This window comes from Hemitrygon akajei, chromosome 6, assembly GCF_048418815.1.
Source record: "Hemitrygon akajei chromosome 6, sHemAka1.3, whole genome shotgun sequence".
Taxonomy (NCBI): domain Eukaryota; kingdom Metazoa; phylum Chordata; class Chondrichthyes; order Myliobatiformes; family Dasyatidae; genus Hemitrygon; species Hemitrygon akajei.
In genome coordinates, this window is record NC_133129.1 from 120,877,305 (window position 1) to 120,886,366 (window position 9,062).

Here is a 9,062-nt window from a genome sequence, read left to right on the forward strand (position 1 = left end):
GCAGAATCAAAGGAATAAGAGGAGGTATGATCAAAAGGTGAGGTTCTCCCAACTCCTGCTGGGAGACAGAGTCCTCATAAGGAAAGTGCAGCTACCTGGAAAGCGTAAGTTGACTGACCACTGGGCGGCTACACCCTATGTGGTGGAGAGTCAGATGCCAAACCTACCAGCTTTCCGGGTGAAACCAGAGGAGGGGAATGGGCCTGTCAAGATTCTCCATCAGAAGCACCTTTTGCCCCGGGTCAAGAGGTGCAGGTAGACGCAGAGCCCAACTTGCAGCCTGCACCTAGTAAGAGGACTCTGCGGAAACGCGAAGTGACTACAGGGGCCCCAACAGGCGAGGTTAGGCCGGCCCCCACACCTGAGAGGGATACTGATTCGGAGGATGAGGACCTGAATGTATGGCACATGCTGCCTTTCACTAACTCCTCATTGATTGAGGAAGAGACCCCCGGCCCTTCTCCCATTGAGAAAGGTGAAGTTGGGGGGGGCTATCTGTGGACAGCCTGGGTTGCAGCGGGACCCTGCAGGAGAGGAAGTGGGGTTTGGCCCTGGGACAGAGGGCTCCGAGTTGTGGGTGGGCATCAATGATAGGCCAGGGGAGGCCTCGCCAGGTAGACCGGAAGTATCCCCAGTAGTGTCTGAACCTGAAGAGTTAGATGAGGGGGTGCGGAGGTCTCAGAGAATTAGGAGACCACCGGATAGGCTGGCCTATGTAGTGCCTGGGGAACAGGGAGTGATCTCTACCATTTGGGGAGCTAGTTTACTGCCTTATGCACCTGGATTGGGCTTTGTGTTTTGCAGGAAGGGTTGGCGAATTATCTCAACATCATGAGGACATGACTAAATTTGGTGGGGGAGAGTGTAACATGCTGTAAGGTTTCACTGCTAATGTAATGGCCTCTCTGTAATGTTCCACTGCTGATATAATGGTTTCTCTGTAGCAGCAATGTTTGGGTTATGACTAGAGATAACGGGGCTTTGGAATGTGGGGACTATCCAATGGGAGAAATGTTGCTCTTTCTTGTGAGTCTGGAAGAGAGATTTTCACAGTCTTTGGTCGACGAGAGAAGAAGGAAGACACGCGTGGAGAGAGCTGATAGACCACCAGATGGAGTGGTCTCGAAGCAAGGGTCCGAAGGTCGGCGAGGAGGAGGTCGATGGTTGATAAATGGCTGTATCAGTGAGCTCCAACGTGCACTTCTGACTTTTTCCCTTAAAATGGGCCCTCTTTCTTTTTACTTTCTTTACTAACCCTATATTCAGATTAAGATTTATAAAGTTCAATTATTTAATTGCATATGGTGTACTGTCTGATATTTTGTGGCACAGATTTGCAACCGGGCAATATATCACACAGCACCTACACGATTGAGATTTCTCAGTTTGGCGGGGCCAGACGTTGTCTTCCCCTAGACAAACATGTGCTGGCGGAGCCTGAGGGTTACATCTGTATTTGTTCTTGCTGCGTGACCATTATTCACTCTACATGCCTCATTATTGAGCCATGTGATCAGCGAGTCTTTGCATGAGTTCCAACTGATTCTGTCTCGATTCACAGAGCTCCCTCTGTTGGCTGAGTATCATAGGCAGCAACTCCCCCTGTTGGTTTGTGTTCAACTGTTGTTGTTCTGACCTTTGGATCTGTGTAGTCTCCCCATCCTCCTATTTATTTTTCCTCTTCAACATTGGAGAGGATCTTGAAGATATTTTTGACTTCCCGTCCTTAACTGAAGTCTAATGTTACAAGTTTCTCAAGTTACATCAAATAAGCATCCAAGCCCTTCAAATACATCTGCGTACTCTTTATTGAGTGTTGCCTGATCAACTTTGGTCTGTGAAGCCACTACAGAAACTCCTTCACCAGGTTGAGCTTTTCACATGCACTATGACCTAGTATTGGCTGTACTCACTTTTCAACAACCAGTAGGTGTGCCTTTAGGTGCTGTCCCTTGTGCTTGAAGATCACTGTACATCCTCCTTTTACTGGAACTTTCTCTCCAGTATAGCCTGTCACTTTTAACTTCACTGAGTAAATCTTGCTCTTTACGTTGAGAGTCTTGTAAACATCCACAGATAACAGATTCACCTGGGCTCTGGTGTCAGGCTTGAATGGAATTGTTGTCTCATTCACAGCCACTGGAATGATCCATTCTGTTTTATCAGCACCAGTACCTTGTAGAGAATCTACAGAAGCTTCCTCCATTTCCTCAGCAACCATGTGCACCTGTCTCTTGGTAGCCCCAGCTTTGCAGCCCTTTGTAAAATGATTCCCTGTCCCACAATTATTGCAGGACTTTCCATAAGCAGGACACATCTTAGGGATGTGTCTAACTCCACATTTGCTGTTTGATCGTACCTCTTTGCTAACTTGTTGCTTTGTGAAAATCCTTGTGCTCTGCCCGTTTGATTCAAAGCTAGCACCTTGTTTCTGTTCACAGAAGAACTTGTATCGCTCCCCCCCCCCCCCTCTTTCTCCTGAGGCCTCCCGTCCCATGATCCTTTCCCTTCTCCAGCTCTGTATCACTTTCCCCAATCACCTTTCCAGCTCTTAGCTTCATCCCACCCCCTCCGGTCTTCTCCTATCATTTCACATTTCCCCCTCCCCCCTCTACTTTCAAATCTCTTACTATCTTTCCTTTCGGTTAGTCCTGACGAAGGGTCTCGGCCCGAAACGTCGACATCGCTTCTCTCTATAGATGCTGCCTGGCCTGCTGTGTTCTACCAGCATTTTGTGTGTGTTGTTGTTTGAATTTCCAGCATCTGCAGATTTCCTCGTGTTTGATCTCTCAAATATGATGTTTTTACTTGGGACAAAATACTCCTCAAATTTTATCATCAGAGTGTCCAATGTCAAGCCTGTCTCATCAAGTTGAAAGCTGTTATTGATGTCCAAAGCATCTTCACCAATTCCAAGTAGAAAGATAGTTACTTTACATTTTTTCTCTGCCCTGCTTGCCACTAAATATATATTGAATCGCTGTTTGAAGCATTTCCAATTATCCGCTAGATTGCCGGTAAACTGCATAGATTCAGGGGGGCTTAAGTTGATTTCAGAGATGAAGGGGTTAACCTATGAGGAGAGATTGAGTCGCCTGGGACTATACTCTCTGGAATTCAGAAGAATGAGAGGGGATCTTATAGAACATACAAAATTTTGAAAGGGATAGATAAGATAGAAGTAGGAAAGTTGTTTCCATTGGTAGATGAGACTGGAACTAGGGGACATTGCGTCAAGATTCAGGGGAGGAGATTTAGGACAGAGATAAGGAGAAACTGTTTTCCCCAGAGTGGTGAATCTGTGGAATTCTCTGCCCAGGGAAACAGTTGAGGCTTCTTCAGTAAATATATTTAAGATACTGTCAGATAGATTTTTACATAGTAAGGGAATTAAGGGTTATGGGGAAAAGACAGGTAGATGGAGCTGAGTTTACGGACAGATCAGCCATGATCTTATTGAATGGCGGGGCAGACTTGATGGGCCGGATGGCCTACTCCCGCTCCTATCTCTTATGTCCTTATTCACAAAGGAATTTTTTGGGTTTCTCTCACCTGAATCTCTTGGTGAGCTTCGAGACAGTGTGCTCTCTTGCTAGCAACCTCTCCTTGTTGGAACCTCATGCCTCTTTCTTAATCCCTCGCAGTATTCAGTTACGCTTCATATTTAGACCTCACACCAACTTCTGACACCATGTTATGTTGTTGTTTAACAAAGACAAACTTGAGTGGGTAAAAATGCGAGAACTGTTTTATTCACAGATGTACAATGGCTTCAGCTCGACCACATTTTACTCAGGACCTTCAGCCCGCCAAGAGTGTGTGCGTGCATGCGTGTGCCCTGTTCACCAATGTCACTTCCGGTTTCGGCTGAACTGCCTCATTACACACTAAGTGTGGACAGTGGTATATATACCCCCCCCCCCCCCGTCATCCGTCCCTCCTGATTGGTTTGTCCTCATCCAATCAGGTTTCCGCTGTCCCACCTTGTTTACAATATCTTGCTTTAAGTAAGAACTGGAATTTGATTGTAAACAAGCTAAAACAGCGAAAACCTAATGAATGAGGACTAACCAATCAGGAGGGATGGATGATGGGGGTATATATACCACTGTTCAGACTTTACAATGTCTCACTTTAAGTAAGAACTGGAATTTGATTGTAAACAAGCTAAAACAGCGAAAACCTGATGAATGAGGACTAACCAATCAGGAGGGATGGATGATGGGGGTATATATACCACTGTTCAGACTTTACAATGTCTCACTTTAAGTAAGAACTGGAATTGAATTATAAACAAGAAGGGACAGTGAATGAGGACTAACCAATCAGGAGGGACAGACGGTGGGGGGGGGGGTATTTATATCAATGTCCACACTAAGCATTTTCCACTGCAACTATAGCAGGTGCAACAAGTCCCCACCCCTCCTCCCTCACCTTCATTCATAGATCTAAAAGCCCTTCCAAGTGAGGCAGAGGTTTGCATGTACCTCCTCCTCAATGCTCCATTGCATTTGGCGCTGTAAAATGATCCTAGTGTGTAAGTGAAGGGTAGGACCTGGGGATCGTTTGGATCAGGGTAGAATTAACGCAACAAAGGTGGTTGATGATCTGTATTCATTTGTTGGGCCAATGCTGTTTCATTCCATGACTCTAAGAATACATGTGGTCATAGAGTCATACAGGAAAAAGAACAGGTCCTTTAGCACAACTCAGCCATGCTGACCAGGAAGCCTACCTGAACTAGTCCCATTTGTCTGTAATTGGCCCATATCCCTCTAACACTTTCCTATCCATGTAGTTGTCTATATGCCTTCTTCTGGTAGCCCAGTCCAATCAGGACCGACAGAGGAGGCTACTCACAAGTATGAGTGAGATTTTAAAAAGGATCGTTTGCAGGCTTTCGGTGCTTTCCAGCAGATTAATCAAATCATGATTCAATAGGGCAAATAAAAGTCAGGCAGGGACAAGCAGAGCGGCCATTGTGTGAGGGGACCAGTGTTGGGAGTGGGGAGGCTTTGGCTCATCGGGCTTGGCTGAGGTAAGTAACTGGTAAGTATCTTCTTCCTTCTTCATTCTTCCTCGGCAATACATGGTTAGTGCAGTGAGGACGTGTTGTGTTCTTTGTGTGAGATGTTGGAATTCCGGGAGATCTGCAGCCTCCCAAATAACCACATCTGCACCAGATGCACCAAGCTAAAGCTCCTCAGAGAACACATTATGGAACTGGAGCTGCAGCTCAATGACCTTCAGTTCACATGAGAAACTGAGCAGGTGATGGATAGAAGCTACAGGCGGTGATCACCCTTACGTTACAGGAGACAGGGAGCTGGGTGACTGTCAGGCGAGGGAAAGGAAGTGGGCAGCCAGTGCAGAGTACCCCTGTGGTCGCTCCCCTCAATAAGTATACCACTTGGGATTCTGTTGGGTAGGTGGGCGGGGAAGCCACAGCAACCACTCTGGCATTGAGTCTGGCACTGTGGCTCAGAGATAAGGGGGGTGGGCAAGAGGAGCACAGTAGTGATACAGGATTCCATAGTTAGAGGAGTAGACACAAGGTTCCATGGACGTCCAGATGGGATGTTGCCTCCCAGATGCCAAGGTCAGGGGTGTCTCAGATCAGGTCCACAGCATTTCAAAGGGGGAAGGTGAGCAGCCAGAAGTTTTGGCAAAAATGGGCACTGATGACATTGGTAAGAAAGGGGAGATGGTCCTGAAGAGCAAATGTAGAGCAGTAATCTCTGGACTGCTGCCTGTGCCACGTGCCAGTGAGAGTAAGAATAGGATGATTTGGCAGGTGAATATGTGGCTGAGGAACTGGTGCAGGGGGCAGAGTTTCAGGTTTCTTGACCATTGAAGTCTCTTCTGGGGAAGGTATGGCCTGTAGGTTACACCTGAACCCAAGGCCAGGTTTGCTGGAACTGTTGGGAAGGGTTTAATCTGACTTGGCAGAGGGGTGGGAACTGGAGGGATAGGGCTGACAATGGGGTAGCTGGTATACAAGCAGAAGCAGTATGTGATGAGACTGCCTGGAAGGACAGGATGATGATACAGCAAAATTGCAGTCAGTACAATGAGTTGCAATGTAACAGGGGACATCAGAAAGGGTGAAGAAAATAGGACTGAAAGTGTTACATTTTAATGTATTCTGTATACAAAATAACATAGATGATCTTGTAGATTGGCAGGTATGATGCTGTGGCCATCACTGAGTTGTGGCTGAAAGAAGATTATTGTTGGGAGCTTAAAAACCAAGGATACAAGGTATCAAAAGGACAGGCAGGTAGGCAGAGAGGATGGGGTGGATCTGTTGGATAAAAATTAAATAAAATCCTTAGAAAGAGGTGACATAGAATCAGAAGATGTAGAATCATTGTGGGGAGAGTTCAGAAACTACAAGGGTAAAAGGACCCCGACGTGAGTTATATATAGGCCTATGAATAATACCAAGGATGGCAGCTACAAATTATAATGGGACACAGAAAAGGAATGTAAAAAGGCCACTGTTACAATAGTCATTGTGGATTTAAATACGTAGTAGATTGGGAAAGTCAGGTTGGTGCTGGATCCAAGAGAGAGAAATTGTAGAATGCCTACAAGATGGCTTTTTAGAGCAGATTGTGGTTGAGCCCACTAGAAAACTACCTATTCTTAACTGAGTTCTGTGTAATTTGTGTAATTGGATTTGATTAGGGAGCTTAAGGTAAAGGAGCCCTAAGGAGACAGTGATCATAATATGATAGAATTCACCCTGCAATTTCAGAGGAAGAATCTAAAGTCAGATGTATCAGTATTACTGTTGAGCAAAGGGAACTACAGAGGCATGAGAGACGTACTAGCCAAAGCTGATTGGATGGGAACACTAGCAGGGATGACAGTAGAGCAGCAATTGCTGGAGTTTCTGGGAGCAATTTAGAAGGTGCAGGACAGATAGCTCATAAGAAGAAGCATTCTAAAGGCAGAATGACAGAACCATGGCTGACATGGGAAGTCAAAGCCAACATTAACGCAAAAGAGAGGGCATACAATAGAGAAACATTTAGTGATGAGTTATAAGAGTGCAAAGGTTTTAAAAAGCAACAGAAGGCAAGCCATAAGGAATGAAAAAATGAAATAGGTAAGCTAGCCAGTAATATCAAGGAGGATACCAAAAGTCTTTTTTTCAGATATATAAAGAGTAAAAGAGAGGTGAGAATGGACCACTGTAAAACGACGCTGGTGAGGTAGTAATGGGGGCAAGGAAATGGACAAACTGAATACGTATTTTGCATGTCTTCACTGTGGAAGACAATAGCAATATGCTCAAAATTCGAGAGTGTCAGGGGGCAGAAGTGCAGGCTGTTCTTATTACTGGGGAGAAGATACTTGGAAAATTGAAAGTTCTGAAGGTAGATAAGTCACTTGGACCAGATGGACTACAGCCCAAGGAAAGAGGTAGTTGAAGAAATTGAAGAGGCAGTAGTAATGATCTTTCGGGAATCACTCGATTATGGCATGGTTCAGGAGGACTGTAAAATTGCAAATGTCACTCCACTCTTCAAGAAGGGAGGGAAGCAGAAAAAAGGAAATAGTAGGCCAACTAGCCTGACTTCAGTGGTTGGGAAGATGTTGGAGCAAATTGTTCAGGGAAAATCTCACCCAACAAATATGTTGGAATTTTTTGTAAAAATAACAAGGAGGATAGACAAACACGAGAAAATCTGCAGATGCTGGAAATTCAAACAACAACACACACAAAATGCTGGTAGAACACAGCAGGCCAGGCAGCATCAATAGGGAGAAGCGCTGTCGACGTTTCGGGCCAAGACCCTTCGTCAGGACTAACCAAAAGGAAAGATAGTAAGAGATTTGAAAGTAGTGGGGGGGAGGGGGAAATGCGAAATGATAGAAGACCGGAGGGGGTGGGATGAAGCTAAGAGCTGGAAAGGTGATTGGGGAAAGTGATACAGAGCTGGAGAAGGGAAAGGATCATGGGACGGGAGGCCTCAGGAGAAAGAAAGGGGGGGAAGCACCAGAGGGAGATGGAGAACAGGCAAACAACTAAATATGTCAGGGATGGGGTAAGAAGTGGAGGAGGGGCATTAACTTCCTTAAGGAGGGGACTGTACTTCCTTAGAAGGTTGGCGTCATTCAATGTCTGTAGTGAGATGCTGAAGATGTTCTATAGGTCAGTTGTGGAGAGCGCCCTCTTCTTTGTGGTGGCGTGTTGGGGAGGAAGCATTAAGAAGAGGGACGCTTAATAAGCTGGTAAGGAAGGCGGGCTCTGTCGTGGGCAAAGTACTGGAGAGTTTAACATCGGTAGCTGAGCGAAGGGCGCTGAGTAGGCTACAGTCAATTATGGATAACTCTGAACATCCTCTACATAGCACCATCCAGAGACAGAGAAGCAGTTTCAGCGACAGGTTACTATCGATGCAATGCTCCTCAGACAGGATGAAGAGGTCAATACTCCCCAATGCCATTAGGCTTTACAATTCTACCGCCAGGACTTAAGAACTTTTTAAAAGCTATTATTAATGCTTTTTGAGATAGTGATTTAGATGTATATCATATTTTTTACTGAGTTTACTGAGTATGTAATTAGTTTTGCTACAACAAGTGTATGGGACATTGGAAAAAAAAGTTGAATTTCCCCATGGGGATGAATAAAGTATCTATCTATCTATCTATCTAACGGAAGTTAGAGAAGTCAATGTTCATGCCATCAGGTTGGAGGCTACCCAGCCGGTATATAAGGTGTTGTTCCTCCAACCTGAGTTTAGATTCATTTTGACAGTAGAGGAGGCCATGGATAGACATATCAGAATGGGAATGGGACGTGGAATTAAAATGTGTGGCCACTGGGAGATCCTGCTTTCTCTGGCAGACCGAGCATAGGTGTTCAGCGAAACGGTCTCCCAGTCTGTGTCGGGTCTCACCAATATATAAAAGACCACACCGGGAGCACCGGACGCAGTATACCACACCAGCCGACTCACAGGTGAAGTGTTGCCTCACCTGGAAGGACTGTCTGGGGCCCTGAATGGTGGTGAGGGAGGAAGTGTAAGGGCAGGTGTAGCACTTGT